Here is a 17,601-nt window from a genome sequence, read left to right as displayed (position 1 = left end):
TTGGATGAATTCTATTTTCTAACAATTCAACTAACTAATGGCTTTTTGGACAATTCAAATTTTGGAGGATCCTTTTAACACCATATTTTAGACTAGGGTCATCATGGGTCGGGCTAGGGCCTGCCTTATCTTAAATTGATGATATTTAAGGTATCTAACTCACTTAAACTAATGGACGAAATGAATCTGTCCAACCTGAACTGTACTAACTTTAAGGCATTGATAATTGCCTTAACGATCATCAATTTAGCTGAAAATTTGCAGAGATGATCTATACATTAGTACCTAAAAACTGAACAGTCGAGATGTGGATATGCGACCGAAAAGTAACCCTAATCTCAACCGTTGATCCTTTAGATTCCTATGTAATAACTGTATCTACAAAAACTCAACCAAATTCATAATCATTTGGTCATTCTAAATTGTGTACACAAATGTGGCATGTTAGATAAAATTAAAATGAATATTGTGCTAATCAAATGGTTAATTTTTTTTTAATTGGCTGATTTTTCATAGGATTCATATGTGTGTGTAACTAGAGGATGAATGGTTTAGATTATTAAATTACAAGTTAAAAATAAAAACATCCTCACTTTTCAAGTTTAGGAGGTCCTTTCTAGATCTTATATGAACCTAGATCAGTAATTTGTTTCGATCCAATGTACCAAAGAAAAATGTAACTCTATCTTAATTTTTATTTATTTTTGGGTCATTGACCCAAAAGAACAAAACCAATCGAAAATTATTTTCCCATTAGTCTACACCTAAAAAACACTGCGGCATATTGAGGACAATGTTTTGAAAAGAGCGTCCTTATTAAAAAATCCAGAGATTGTGTAATTTGTGGGGATATTTTTAAAAAGTTTTGAACTTATGGGAAAAAATTGAAGGAAAAAAAATCCAATAACTACCACCATTTACAGTTGACTTCTCACACTCTTTTTTTCTCCCAATGCATGCATATGCATGTACATACATACACCAGTTCCTCTAAAACTCATAATTTTTTGGGCTAAAAGGTTATTAGACAGTTAGATTAAGAATAGTAAAGTAGTAGACGCAATTAGGACACAGGAATCTGATAAAATTGAAGAAAATCCATATGTTCATCCTTGGGTGAAGTTGCTCCGATCCACCTATATGAATTCATACCTTGGACGTACTTTTATAATCAAAATCAATTATTTTAAATTAATCTTCAATCATCATCACTACCAAAAAAAGAAAAAAGAAAAACAATCAATTAAATGAAATCATCTAATTATGCATTCAATATATTGTATAAAAGCAACTAACAATTTGAGTAATGATCATCATGATGGCCTGTGTATTTACTTGATCAAGATGAATAGCTATAAGATTTCAATTTGATTGATTCCTTGTAAAAGTGAACATGACAATGGATATAGAAAAAATTTTATTTATTCAGTTACAATTCCAATCGAAACAAATATATATACCAACGAAAAAGTTCAATTTAAAGAAGAAATTGCAGAAAATTCAAACTTCCCACCATGCATGGATCATGTAAGAAACTAACATTGTCAATTGGGAAATGATATACACAACCCAGAGACAAAGGTTGTATACAATTTCTGATAAAAACATATATAATATCAATCGAGAAATACCTAAAACAGTACAGAGATCGAAGGAAGTGAACATGCACCTGCTAAGTCTAAAAAACAAGCCAAGTAAGTTTGATGGTTTACCTTTGGCAGCTGATCAGAAAAGCTATAGCGCAATGCAGATGGTTTGTTCTGGGATGTGGGATTGGTAGAGTTTATGTTGTGTTGTATTAATAAGAAAATGGTGAGCTATGTCTAAGAACAAGTTGCTTCAGTTAATTTACGATTACAAAACGAACAGTTAATTAATGCCATCTGACGTCCACTCGCTCCTAATTTTTTATTTTTTGGGTAAGTTTTAATTAATTAGGATTGAGGAGACTGATTTTGATACTCCGGTACGTGGTCCGGTTTTACATTTGTTCTCCACTTTGTACTTAAAAATAGAGTTCAAGTAGTAAAATTTGTTGATAAATTGGATGCCAAATCATTAATTACTTATAAAAAAATTTCATATATATATATATATATATATTCCTAAGAGCATATTTAACCATGCTAGTCAGTTTAGAATTGAATTTTAGTCAAAATAGCTAAAAATTCATTTTAGCTAGCCACTTTAGAAATACGTCTACATCAGTGCTCTCTATTTTAGCTAGTTTTGAATTTATATTAATTTTTTAAATAAAGATTAAATAGTTTAAATGTATTTATAAATTATATAAAATAACTTAAAATAAATGTTTTAAATTATAGAGAACCTTATCTCGCTCTCTATATTTAAAAGCGAGTTAGCTAAAAGTTATAATGGAGAGTCACTTAGGAGTCTGGTGCAGTTGCTAAAATTGATAGCCACTTTAAAAATATGTCTACATCAGTGCTCTCTATTTTAACTAGTTTTGAATTTATATTAATTTTTTAAACTAAGATTAAATAGTTTAAATGTATTTATAAATTACTTAAAATAAATATTTTAAATTATAGAGAACCTCATCTCACTCTCTATATTTAAAAGCGAGATAGCTAAAAGTTATAATGGAAAGTCACTTAGGAGTCTGATGCAGCTGGTAAAATAGATAAGAAGCTAAACATGCTCTCCAAAATATCTAAGGAGCTAAAATAGAGAGCCTGCTAAAGATGCTATAATTCTTTAATACACCCCCTTATTTTTATAAAACTTTAGGACTAAATTCTGGTTACTACCTTGTACTTTTAGGGTTTCATCAGTTCAGTCCCTTGACTTCTAATTTTATTAGAAAAGTCCTTGCACTCTTATTTCTCATCCAATAGGTCAATTCTGTCAATACTCTGTCAAATTTTGGTGTTAACTTGCTGATGTGGCAAGGGGACTTTTTGGTGAGTTAACACCAAAATTTGACCAAACAGACCTATTGAGTGAGAAATGAGAGTATAGAGACTTTTATGATAAAATTAGAAGCCGAGGGATTGAATTAATGAAACCCTAACAATACAGGGTAGCAAGCAGAATTTAGTTCAAAATTTAAAACTCTATTTTACCCCTTTTCCTAGCTGAAAGGCCAAAAAAAAAAAAAAGATTAAAACCCACATGTGATTGTTTAGATCTCTTTCCTGCCCTAATCTGCATTTTGACACAGCAATTATTGCTGAGTTCTTCTTGTCTGCTTAGTAATTATATTGTTTAATTCAGTCGGGTTGGGTTGTAATACTCTGTCAAGACGCTAGTTTATTTTTAAAAGTCTTAAACAGTGTCGTAGTCATCTAAAAGAAAAGCAAAATGACGAAAAGTCAACTCACAGCTTCCTTGCATGTAGTTTTATCTGTTCATTTGGCCAACTTGCTTGATTCAATCACGTGATATGTTGGCTGTAATTTACTCATCGATGAAATAACTTTGGTTAATCAATGTCACCGGTGCAGGTGTTTACCGGGAGAGGAGGGAATCATAATAGGAAGAAATTAATTTTATTTCATAATGGGAATAAACAAAGAGCTGGGAGATTATTATTCATAAATTTGGATCGTCAATCTGACTTAAAGATTTGTTAATGACTTATAGAAAAGTTAAAAATAGGAAAAGAAAGACTTCTTCTCTTCTGTAAAAAACAGAGAGAAAGAAAAAAAGAAAGACCCGTAGTTAGTCTATTAAATTAATAATTATATTATATTAGTGCAAACGTTAATCTATAATATTAGGGTCCTTGACCTAAAGCACTAAAATAGGCAAAATCATCACATTTGCTCCAGCAAGAGATTTTTATTCCCACCAAACCGTTTTAAAATAAAATGATGATATTACCCTCAACCCAATTAAAAAACTACCATTTGCCACTCATCATCCTTCTCTCTCTCTCTCTCTCTCTCTCTCTCTCTCTCTCTCTCTCTCTCTCTCTCGGCCAGCACTCTCATCCCTCTCTGATCTGACAATATATCTCTCTCTCTCTGCAGACCGGCGGCAGCAGGAAGCGGAGTCCGGTCATCTCCCATCCAAATGTCCGGCCATGGCAGCGACTTGCAAGAACAGCAAACCGGAACTCGTCGTCGTCTTTGTTGCTCATCACATCCACAGATTTGGCTCTGTCCTCCTAAAGCTGTTCTGGTGTTTCCGAGTAGCACACGAAGCTGTCCCCAGCATGATCCAGTCGCCAAAGCTTCCAACTGGTGGAGATGGTGTCGTTGAGGAGGAGGACAAGGTCGCGCAATCAGATTGGGTTTCGAGGAGGCTTTGGGCTCGAGCTCCCATTGTCAGCGACGTCATCCACGACCCCTGCCTTGCCGGAAGACTACTTCCGATCCCGGGTCTGTAGCCGGAAAGATGGGAGAAGATGACAGAGGTGCCCAGATCATTTTCTGGGTGCCCAAATCAGATTTTTTTTTAAAAAAAAAATGTATATTACTGGCCAATAGACGCCTATTGGAGGGAAATAGACCTTTTTAAATTGATATAATCTCTTCTTCTTTTTTTAATCAAAGTTTTCCCATTCCGACTACTGAAAGTTCTATTGGAGGGCAATAGACAGCTATTGGGGGGCAATAGACGTTTTGAATTGATGTGATCTCCTTGTTTTTTTTTTGTTTTTTTTTTTTCTGTAATCAAAGTTTTATTTGTCTAAATTTAGGGAGATTAGTTCTCATTCTGGCGACTGAAAGTCCTATTGGGGGGCAATACATGGCTGATAGTCGTCTATTGGAGGGCAATACATGGCTAATAGTCATCTATTGGGGGGCAATAGACCTATATTGCCCCTCTATTAGAAGGCAATAGATGTCTATTGGGAGCAAAAAAAACCTTTCCAGTGAGATTTTCAGCAAATTCCTGTGGGTGATAGCCGGTGACAGAAATTCGGCGAAAGTTGGCCCGATTCCGAAGACCGGTGACAGGATTTCAGCGGCGGGTGACCGGGCTTCGGCAAAGTCTCCTATGGTTTCTCTCTCTCTCCAAGTAACAAAGGGGAGAGGGTAAAATGGGATTAAAAAAATAAAAAAATCTTAATGGGGTATTAGGGAAGACCTCCTTAGAGTGTTTTGGGTAAGAGGGAATTAAAAAAAAACTTAATGGGGTTAGTGAGAAAAAAATCTCTAAAAATAGGGTAAATGGACAAAAACCCATAATATTATGAAGAGAAGATGTGTTGTAAACCAAAATTGAATACTAAAATAACCCTCAAATATTGAAAAACTTTTGATAATGTATAATCTCTCAGGATAAAACTTTCAAAATACTAATAGAGATATAAAAATTCAAAAATAGGAAAAATAATGAAAAAAGTGTCATGCCCCATTTTTTTAAACACAAATAACAAACTGTTCAAGTAAATCCAGAATTTGTGTCTGGCCCAAACTCGAGGTTACTTGCTCTAGTCTCAGAGAATCTTAGAGATATCCAACCAATGTATGATTACTTTTCCTCGACAACTCTGATTCTATGCCTTGTAATACTCTATATAAAGAGACCCCTATTATCAATAAAAGCACAGCAATTTCTCTCTCAAATATCGATTCCCTAAAACACGTTATCAGCACGAAGCCCTAACTCTGAAACTCCTTCACTCCAGATTTCGGGAACCGGAAAAAAATTTCCCGGAACTAGCCTTATAGTCCCCAAGCCAGCAGCCAGAAAAGTTGCACCTGAACCGCCGCCTGTCCTTTGTCGCAGCCTAAATTTCCTTTGTTTCAGCCTGCCCAACCCAAGAGAAAAGAAAGCTCGCGACCCCCATTAGTAGAAAAGAAAGAAAGAAAAAACGAAACTGACCGGCCCGAAAGAGATACGGCCCACTGTAGAAGAAAAGAAAAAAACAACCCACTGGCCCACAAATGCAACCTGGACCTGGCCCACTGATGCCACCTGGCCACCTCCGGCAACTTTTCCGACCAAATTTTCCGGGGACCTATTTCGATGTAATTTTTACTAAACTTTCCCTTTTTGAGTTTTTATTCAATTTCTCTTCTTTTTCTCGGGGACTTTCAAACTCCTTTCTTCTACCCCCCGCCCCCTCTTTCTTTTTCATAGGGGGGACCAAAAAGCAGAAATGTGAGGGTTCATGTTTACTCCAACCTTGGAGCTTGTAGAGTCCTCCAAACTTAGAGTGTGTTGAGAAGTTATGATCGACCACAAACACATCATTATTTTGATCTAATCCAATACCTCTTGGAATAGGATTTCTTGGAAGCGACTACGCTCAGAAATTTTTATTGTTTTCGTGGTAGCCTTTTTAGCTCTGAAACTAACGTTAATCTTTTGCTGATTTCAAGGATGAGTAACCTTAACAAATTATACTTTGTTCCACTAGAGACAATAGGCACAGGATACCACAAGTGGGTCCATGATGTGCACCAGCATCTTAAGGCTGATGGGATCCTCAAAACGATCTAAGAGCTAAGTCAGAACATGCTTAATCCTCAACAAGCTGCAGCTTTTGAAGCGAATAGAGCTATTAAAGAGGTAAATGAAGCTAAAGCCATAATTCCCATCAAAAGGCACTTGAATGACGCACTCCAGAATGAGTACCTCAATGATAAGAACCCTAGAAAGCTAAGGGTAGAACTCGAGCAGCGTTTTGGCAACGTTTGTGACTCTTTGCTTCCAGATTTTAAAGTGAGATGGCATAGCCTCCACTTCTGTGAATTCAAGTCCGTACTTGACTACAATTCGGAAGCCCTTCATATCAAATCTTTGATGGACTTCTGTGGAAAGACCATCACTGATACGAAGTTGATCGAGAAGACTCTCTCTACTTTTCCCGTCTCTGCACTGATGATTGCAAAGAATTATCGGATTGATGTAAATGCAGGGCGCATCACAAGGTTTGATGAGCTTATTAGCTACATGAACGTAGCTGAGAAGTACGACAATATCCTTGTGAAGAACTATAACTCTAGACCCGTGGGAACCAGGTCTATTCTGGAGTCTAATTATAGTCGCAACCCCAAGGGAGGATGGAAGGAGCGAAACACTAAAAGTAGTGATGATTTTGGACGTTCTGGTCCATATTCTCACCCCAAAGAGGAAGGAAACCGCTATGATAGATGCACACGGAACCGTGGAGGTCAATGTGTGAAGAGAGAGAGAGAGAGAGAGGCCAAGCCTCCGGCTATGGTGTTGATGCCACCTAGGAAAGAAGCCGACCCCAACGCGCCTCTAAAGCTCCTTGGTCAGGGGAGCCTGACCATAAAGATGCTTGTCTTCAGTGTGGAACATCCGAACATTGGGCCAAAGCATGTAAAGCATGCCATAATGTTGCAAAGGCTTACAAGAAGTACCGTGAAGCAAGAGAAGAAAATTACATAGTGCAAGAAGATCAAGAGGACGATCTCGCTCTTATGGTGGAAGACTTCAAGGGCTAAGAGACTGGCGATTTTGATTAAGTTTTTTTTATTTTCCAAGAGATGTAGGCAATTGCCATATTATGTTTGTAGTAGATGCCAATGGTTTAGTCTTTCTTCAAAGCAGACTCACCCAAAGTATGTGTGATGTCTATGAAAGTTTTGAGATAAGTGGTACTTAAGCGAGCCTTGCTCAACCGATATCTCTCTACTCACCTGGTCACATTTATTTTAGAGTTACTGAAAGAAGTTAGACGACTATCATTGTTTTGCATTAGCTAGTTTATTGGATTATATTTTCTTTGGCTAAAGAGACAATGATGTAATTTCGTTTGGCTTATTAATAAAAGTTGAGTTCTTTTCATTATGACTCATTTTAAATTACGAGCTTTTTCTTTTAGGAATGGATTATACGCACACCATTCTCTGTCATAGGCAATTATTCTTGCAGATGTTGCCTACATATTTCTCTGTGACTATGATGGCTTAGCTATCAGGTTTAGTTCAAGGACATGGAGTGGCCTAAATCCTCATGCCAAATGGCACCTTGATAAATGTCACAGAAGCTCTCTACGCTCCTAAGGCAAATCGAACCTTATTGAGCTTTAAAGATATCAGAGCCAACGGATTCCATGCGGAAACGCATACTGAGAACAGAAAAGAGTTCCTTTTCATTACCTCTAATGATTGCAGAGAAGCTTATGTGTCAATCTAGTGGACTTTAAGTCACTACAATTCGACCTATTGAATCCAATAATGTGATAAGAGAAGATCTCTTGGATTCTGACACATATTGGCTTTGGCATGACTGACTAGGACATTCTGGTCGTGATATGATGATCCGTATACTAAAAAATTCAAACAGACATCCATTCTTTCGAGCGAAACGAAGCAAGAATCAAAGATTTATTCCCGGACTTAGTGTGACTGTCGCTGTAGCCTCCTCTAAGGCCACCGCCATCTACCGTCGCCCTAGGGCAACCACCATCCCCCTTGACAACACCATTGATGGCATCACACATGGCCATGACGCCATAACTGTCAATTCCCATGGCCATGGTGCTATGGATGCCACTGCCCATGGTTCCAACACCTTTATGAGTGATGTAGTCACAAATTTTGCTTCAAATAGCGCTTCAGACGCTCAGCCCCAATCAAAATCTTTATTGGTTACTTCTAAGGCCCCTCGCTCATTTTATAAAGCCTGTTCCTTAGGGAAATTAGGACCGAGACCATCCTATGTAAAGGATCCTAAAATATTCATTCCGTTCTTACAGAGAATCCAATGAGATATTTGTGGGCCAATTCAACCATCTTGTGGACCTTTTAAATACTTCATGGAATTGGTTGATGCGTCAACACGCTGGTCACATGTCGCGTTGTTGTCCACTAGAAATGATGCATATGCTAAACTTCTAGCCCAAATTATCAGTCTACGGGCTCACTACCCGGACCATCCTATTAAGTCAATTCGACTTGATAATGCTGGGGAGTTTACATAAAAAACGTTCAATGACTATTGCATGTCACTAAGGATTGATGTAGAGCATCCAATTTCCTATTTGCATTCCCAAAATGGTCTCACGGGAGCCGCTATTAAGTGTTTACAGATGATAACATGGACATTGGTTATGAACACCAATCTCCCTGTTTCTGCTTTGGGATATGCAATACTGCATGCAGCGACGCTAATTCATCTACGACCCACTACCACCCAACCTTAACTCTACGTTACAACTAGTGACTGAGTACGAGCATGATATCTCGCACTTACACATTTTTTGGTGTGTTATTTATATGCCTATTACTCAGCCACAACGTACTAAAATGGGTCCATAGAGATGAATGGGCATATATATTGGATATGAATCTCCAACTATTGTCTGCTACTGGAACCCTTGACAGGGGATCTCTTTATTGTTAGATTTTCGGATTGTCACTTTAATGAGATAGTCTTCCTGTCGTTAGGGGGAGATAAGAACACATATATTCAATAGGAACGACAAGAATTGTCGTGGTCTGTCCCCACTATGTCTCATCTCGATCCCCGTACTGCATAGTTTGAACTTGAAGTGCGACGAATTATCAAGGTCAAGAACATAGCAGACACTCTACCTTATGTGTTTTCTGATATTGCTAAAGTGACGAGATCACATCTACCTGCTGCAAATGTGTCTGGAAAGATTTACGTCCCAAATGTTGGAAGTAACGTCGCTCCTGTGACACCAGGAGATAGCACCACTGCCCATATTGACAGTGATGTGGCATCTATGGCCTCAGATCCTACGAGGAAGGGCGGTAGATCGATTGGTTCGAAGGGTACTCATCCTAGAAAGAGAGCGAATGAGGCATAAACAAATCATTTGATCATCGATACTTAAAATCCGTCCCATGAGAATGTTCCTGATTATGGTTATGTCTAAGAGACATTTTTGGGGGACTCGGGACTCCTCAATGTCAGAATCTATCCATGAGAACGTAGAGATCTCTATAAATTACACTAGTGTACATGGGATGTGGGAACGAAGCTCCATCATCATTGATGATGTATTCGCGTACTCTGTAGCGCGTGAGATTATTGAGACTGATGACATTGAACCACGCTCCATTGATTAATGCCAACGTAGAGCTGATTGGCCAAATGGAAAGATGCGATCCAAGCAGAACTTGATTCTCTAGTGAAAAGAAATGTATTTTGGCAAGCTGTGCCAATACTACCCAACACCAAACCAGTTGGTCATAAAATGGGTATTCGTTAGAAAGCATAATGAGAGAAACTAGATTGTAGGATACAAAGCTCACCTTGTGGCGTAAGGCTTCTCACAACGCCCTAGAATCGACTACGAGGAGACATATTCTCCTGTAATGGACGTTATTACGTTTCGCTACCTTGTCAGTATGGTAGTTTCTCAAAAACTGAACATGCAGCTCATGGATGTGGTTACTACGTATCTATATGAGGATCTAGATACAAAGATTTACATGTAGATTCTGGATGGACTTCAGTTACCCAAATCAAGTGGCTCTAAACTACAGAGCGCGTTTGCAATAAGGTTGAAATGCTCACTATATGGATTGAAGCAATCCGGAAAGATGTAGTATAACCGTCTAAGTAACTACTTGATTGGGAATGGATATGTTAACAATGAACTATGCCCATGTGTGTTCATAAAAGAACAAGTTCTGAATTTGTAATAGTAGCGATTTATGTTGATGACATGAACATAATTAGCACCCTTAAAGAGTAAAGGGAAACTGCTGAACACTTGAAATCCGAGTTTGAGATGAAAGATCTTGGGAAAACACGGTTTTGCCTCGGTTTGGAACTTGAGCACCTTGAAAATGGTATCCTGATTCATCAATCAGCTTATACCCAAAAGATGCTTAGGCGTTTTAATACTGACAAAGTTAAGCCTTCAAGCACTCCAATGGTCGTCCGTAGTCTTGATCCAAAAAAGGATCCATTTCGTCCAAAAGATGACGACGAAGATGTGCTAGAGGCAGAAATACCCTACCTAAGTGCAATAGGCACATTATTGTACTGAGCATAATGCACAAAACTGGACATCTCTTTCGCCGTGAACTTGTTAGCTAGATATAGCTCTGCACCAACACGACGCTATTGGATTGGTGTTAGTGATATCTTTCAATACCTAAGTGGTACGATTGATATGAGTTTGTTCTACCTCTACAAAGAGACGATGGATTCGAACCCATCATATGTCAAGAATGCCACCAACAGTGGTCTGCATTCTCTCTCCCCATGCCAAAACGACATAAGTGTTTTAGAATGTTTTGCTGATGCTGGGTACCTCTTTGACCCACATAAAAGTCATTCCCAAACTAGTTATGTATTCACCATGGGCAAGACCGCGATATCTTAGAGGTCTACTAAACGTACCCTAATCGCTACTTCTTCGAACCATGCAGAGATTATTGCTCTTCACAAAGTAGTTCGTGAATGTACATGGCTTAGATCTATAGTTGCGCATGTTTAAAGCAATTGTGGTCTGAAGTCTACCACAGATGAGCCTACCAATTTTATGAGGATAATGCTGCTTGCATTGAACAAATGAAACAAGGCTACATCAAAGGCAACAATACTAAGCACATATTGCCCAAGTTCTTCTATAATTAGCAACAACAGAAGCTCCTCAAGATCAGAGTGAACCAAGTTCGATCTGAGGACAATGTGGCTGACTTGTTTACTAAGTCATTGCTTAAATTCACGTTCGAGAAAAATGTTGCAAGCATTGGCTTGGGAAGTTATTCGAATTTCCATGATCGTAGTCATTAGGGGGAGATGTCTACATGTTGATCTCAAAACGTGAAGGGTGTGTTGTGCACTTTTTCCCCTTCGACTAAGGTTATTTTTGTCCCACAGGGTTTTTGTTACTTGGCAAGGTTTTTAATGAGGCAACGAGAGGAGCACCACGTTTGGGCGACACAAGGGAGACAGTGTTCAAGTAAATCCAGAATTTGTCTCTGGCCCAAATTCGAGGTTACTTGCTCTAGTTGAAATATGGTTAGAATTAGAGATAATCTCGGAAAATCTTAGAGATATCCAATCAATGTATGATTACATTTCCTTGTACAACTCTGATTCTATGCCTTGTAATCCTCTATATAAAGAAGCTCCTATTATCAATGAAAGCACATCAATTTCTCTCTCAAATATCGATTCCCTAAAACAAATAAGGGTCCTTAACCCATAGCACCAAAATGAGATAAATTTAGCCTACTTACACCACCAAGAGATTTTTATTCCCACTAACCCAATTTAATAGCTAAATGACGACTTTGGGCTCTATCAAGTTAAAATTTACAAATTGCCACTCACTCTCTCTCATCATCGATCTCTCTCTCCTCTCTCTCTCTCCTCCCTCTCTCTCTGCCGACTTCTTCTTCTTCTTCTTCTCTCTCTCTGCCGGCGCCAACTCCTTCTTCTCTCTCCTTTCTGGCGCCGACCTCTTCTTCTCTCTCCTTTCCGGTGCCGACCTCTTCTTCTCTCTACTTTTCCTGCGCCGACCTCTTCTTCTCTCTCCTTTCCAGCACCGATCTAGTCTTTTCTCTCTCCCATCCCTGACAGGACCCGCCCCAAATTTCACCCTGAAATCCGAGGTGATCCTGTGGGGCCCACCTTAGGAATAGCTCTACCAAAAATTCTGCAGAGTCACCCCTAAAATGGACTACCCAAAAACCTGTAAAACACACCAAACACTTCAAGCAAACCAACCTTATACTCTTGGAGGCACCATGCTCCCAATTACCATCAACTCCACTTTCACAAAACATAAAAACTCAACTTAACAATACTAATCCCAAAGGTCATCAGAGCAATACTAATACACAAGGATATAAAAAGATGAGTAAAGGATCAAGGGATCCTACACTGCGGAAGTAGTGACAACTATGCCTCTAATGCCATGTACGCCCGACCTCTACTAATAACGCCTGCAAACTGGGCATTTGAAACCGAAAGGCCCAGGGGAAAGTAGACGAAAAACGTTAGCGTGAGTGGACAAAAATAAACAATTTAAAAGAAAAAGGATTTCATACTTTCCCACATTTATTCTCTTAAAAATCTGATGCATGCAACCATAAGAAAACACATTTAGCCTTAAATTCAAGAATTTCAAAACGATACACTGACTAGCCTCGCTAGTCACAATATTCAAAAATTATAATGAAAAACGGAAATCTCGTTTCTCAAGAAAAGAAATAAGACCAGCCCCGCTGGCTACAATGAAAATCAGACTAGACCCCGCTAGCCTAACAATAATACAATGAGTAGGGTAAGATGATAGCCATACGAATGAGCCTCCCAGGCTCGGGTGATAGCCTCCCAGGCTAAAGTACTCCCATATACTCCCGTTATATACCCACACGCCACTATGTGTAGCAATTAGGATACTAGGCTTCAGCATTATTGTCACAAAGACAGTAACCAGCGCCACAAAGGCGGACGGGCTTCGGTGATCCCATCACCTCGCCACAAAGGCGGACGATCAATGCTAGCAATGATAATAGTCACCCAAAGTATGGCAAAAGGGTAATCCGTAACCATATAAATCCATAAATACATAAGGCTTCCCCAACTCTCGCAAATGAATTTCCAACGACGTGTCCCACACGCCAAGATAATCTCAAGTTCAAAACTAAATAGGAGAGAAAATAATAAAACATAAACTCCATAAATCGAAACAAAACCAATTCCAAGATCATCATCAAGGCGTTCCCAATGCCAATACCGAAGGTCGATAAATAAATATGAAAGCTAACTTCATCGAAATCTCATTTCGAAAATCTCTTATAAAATCTCAAATTGACGAATAGAAACATAATATGAAATTCCGGAAATCACCTTGGAAATATATTCGTCGAAAAATCAACATGAATCAAAATTTCAAATCTGAGCATAATAAGTTCATAACCGAAATTCACAACCGGAATAAATCGTAATCACTTCATGAAACTCATCAATGAAAGTAATTCCTCGTGATAAATCAAAATCAGAAATCCGAAAACAATTATATGCTCAAAATGTAATATGATAAATAACAAGAGCATTACTTTAAGAAATAAATGCATGCATCATTATTTAAAAACAAAAGTCCACTCACAGTACTATTTCGGCGTTTACGCGTACGAGTTCCTTCATCGAGCGATGAGTCGGTACCTTATCCTGTACACAATTATTCGTACATAAATAATTACCGGACGGAAAATAATTTTACGATAATCAATAATTAAATCTCAAAACCCATAACCTCAACTTCTCCAATCCTCTTCCGCATCCAACCACACTTCACCAACACTGCCCACTCGTCGATTTCAGACTATATAACAATTATGGAGGAAATCTGACAATCGGATCCATGATTACATTAACCGAAATCCAAATCTTTAGAAATTTATAACCGATTCAAAACTCCACCAATCCTCACCAAACTTCATATATAAGCTCTAAGATAATTATAGAATTTAACTAGCCAGAAATTGAAATTAAAAAGCTACCCTAGCCGCCACTGCCACCAACTCCAATGGCCACCAAAATTTGGCAGTAACACCTACTCAACACACCCATTAATTCTTTCAACTGTGACCAAGTTAGAAAATGAGCGGAAGTACCTCAACAATTAAGGGGAAGGTTGAACCCGAACCGTGAATAGTAACTTCAAACTTCAAACCGTCGATTCTTCCTCCACGCTTCAAATCTCAGCAAAAGCTTTCGGGAGCATCATCTACGTCCCAAGGCGCTCCCAAGAACCTAACTTGGTCGTCTGGGGTGGCCGGAATCGGAAGATATCAGCCGGTGAAGGGAGGCGATTTCCAGCTCGAGCTGTGCTGCTTCTTGGCCTTGCAGCTCCCTCCACAGTTCGTTTTTCACCCCGATGTTTTCAGAGAAATTATAGGCGACGTCAAGGTGAGAAAAATTTCTTTTGGAATCAAGTCGATTGGAGGCCTGTGGAGGAAGATATAGCCGGACAAAGAAGACCCCAGAAAGCTCGGTAAGTTTCTGGAAAAATATCCAAACTTACCACAGTACTTTCTCTATATATAGAAAGTTACTATGAACAGTAATTTTAATATTTTGGCCATAACTTTTGCATACGAACTCCAATTTTTACGTACCACATATGCAGGCGCTTGGTTTAACGTTCTCTACAACTTTCATGAAGAACTTTTTCTCAAATTTTGACCCGAACAGAAAGTCATCTTTTAGGGCCCCCTAAAAATACCGAAACGACAGTAAAAGTGAAAGTAAAGGTCGTTTACCGTCCAAATGACTAGTAAACAGGTAAATTAAGATACGGGACGTTACAATCCCTCTCTTTGCTAGCGCTAACCTCTTCTTCTCTCTACTTTTCTAGCACTGACCTCTTCTTCTCTCTACTTTTCCGGCGCCGACTTCTTCTTCTCTCTCCTTTCCAACGCCGATCTCTTCTTTTCTCTCTCTCCTCCCTCTCTTTGCTAGCGCCAATTTCTTCTTCTCTCTCTCTCTTTAAGGTATTTCCGGCAGAGGAGATGGTGAGGAGAGCCTGGCGACGAGGGCGAAGAACTTAATGGTGTGTTCAACGACGAGGATCTTAGTCACCCCACCAGTTAATAGAGCTGGTTGTCGTGGGGGAGGTGGTGCTCTGGGCCTTCAGCTTTGCTGTCGCTGGTGTAGTTGCTCGTGCTGGTTTGGCCTTCGTTGTTGCTCGTGCTGGTGTTGCCGGAGGAGTGGAATTGGAGGAAGAGTGCGTCATAGTGTTGGATCGGAATCAGAATCGTTGCTCCAGTTGCTGTGTTTCCTCCTTCTTCTTTTTTTTTAAGGTAATGTTGTCCTAGTTTTTTTTGCAATTCCTTGTTGTTTATTTATTTTATTTATTTATTTTTTATTTTGAGAAGAGGAATTGCATCTGTTAGAATATAGTTTTAGCTAATATAAAACTCATTCAACATTATGGCTGACTAATAATATTATGTAGAACAAAATAGGAAGTAATAAAGGTCTATCGGGGGTAATAGAAGTCTGTTAAATGTCTATTGGGGGGCAATAGATGTCTATTGAGGGGCAATAAATGTTTTGAATTGATGTAATCTTCACATCTTTTTCCTTATTCAAAGTTTTATTTATCTAATTTTAGGGAGATTAGTTCTCATTCTGACAACCGAAAGGTCTATTGGGGGGCAATACATGTTTATTGGGGTGACAATGAAACTCTCCAGCCTCATATAAGATCTCTGACAACCTCTTTGGAGACTTTCGGAGAGGTTTCATAAACTTCTATTGCCCCCAATAGAGGTCTATTGGGGGGTGATATAGGTCTATTTGGGAGTAATAAACCTTTCCTGCGACGTATGAGATCTCCGACGACCTCTTTGGGGATCTCCGGTGGGGGGTGGCCAGTGACCTGATTCAGGCGAAAGTTTACTGGAATCCGACGCCGTTGACCTGAATCTGGCGCTCATTGATCAGACCCCGGTGATCGGTGACGGGACTCCGGCGAAGTCTCTTATCTCTCCGGGGTGAGGGTAAAATAGTCTCAAAAATAAACAAAAAAAAAAGTTTTAATTTGGCATTAAGGAAGACATTCTTAGAGTGTTTTGAATAAGAGAGAATTAAAAAAACTTATTGGGGTAAGTGGAAAAAAGATTCCCTAGAATTAGGGTAAATGGACAAAAACCCAACAAATAAAACATTGTGTAGCAATGGAGAGGGTCTAGATAGTCCAAATCTCCTAAACGGCCGCATATGAAAACACAAAAAAGGGAAAAAGCTCGGAAACGGTGGAGTTATGAACTGCACCAGAAACCACGCATTCGCGCATTGCCTTGTACCAAATTGCGTGTTTCTCCAAGCCAAATCAGGTTCAAATTCAGCTCGGTCTCTAGCACCGAGCCTGAGCCTACCACCGACCGATTAGCGTTATAAATACGAGCCCATAACCGTTACATAAAACAGACTCAGGAAGAAACCAAAACAGATGCAAAAACAATACACTCACACAATTCGCATGAAACAGTAATTATCTAGCAGAAAAAGACACTCAAATTACGCGGCCGTTTAATTTTTCAAGTTTCCAAGCTGAGTCAAGTTTGAATTAAGCTTCGACCTCGTCGAAGCCTGAACCAACACAAAGGCACAGACAGCCTTATAAATGTGAGCAGCTTCTAAACAGGTTCATTCAAAACAAAAGCTGAGCTAGCTATGTGCGTGAGTTTGAGAGGTTCAGAGAGGCTTAGAGAGATCAAATGATCACTTTCTCTAAGGGCTAAACTGAGGACTCGTTGGCAAAATGGATGCTTCTTCTTTATGGCCAATTAAAAAAAGAGGAGCTTCCATTTGGTCGATGGAGTCCTTAGTTTTGCCCTAGCATTGCGGTAACAGTAAGGATCTGAAGAACAGAAGAAGTGAAGAGGTGGGAGTCTTGAAAGGATGTTAATGGTTTGGAATCTATATATGAATCCTATGTCGCGTCGTCGTAGTTCAAGCATTTTATCGTAAGCACCAGAATCTCTACCTCAGTATCACAAAATCACCATAATCCAGTCAATGGATAGCTGAAGATCCATATTGTATATGATGATGATGTAGATGTGTTCATTGGTTTCATTAACTGTCTGTCTGTTTTGTTTTGGTTATGAGCAATGGTATATGGTTGTATATTAACCATGCAAGTACTTCAACTATGTTCCTGTAAATGCAAATTATGCTTTATATATAGTGAGTTAATCATCCTTG

The sequence above is a fragment of the Rosa chinensis genome, chromosome 4, assembly GCF_002994745.2.
Source record: "Rosa chinensis cultivar Old Blush chromosome 4, RchiOBHm-V2, whole genome shotgun sequence".
NCBI lineage: Eukaryota > Viridiplantae > Streptophyta > Magnoliopsida > Rosales > Rosaceae > Rosa > Rosa chinensis.
The sequence above is the reverse complement of the archived record's forward strand: the minus strand, read 5'-3'. Positions refer to the sequence as shown.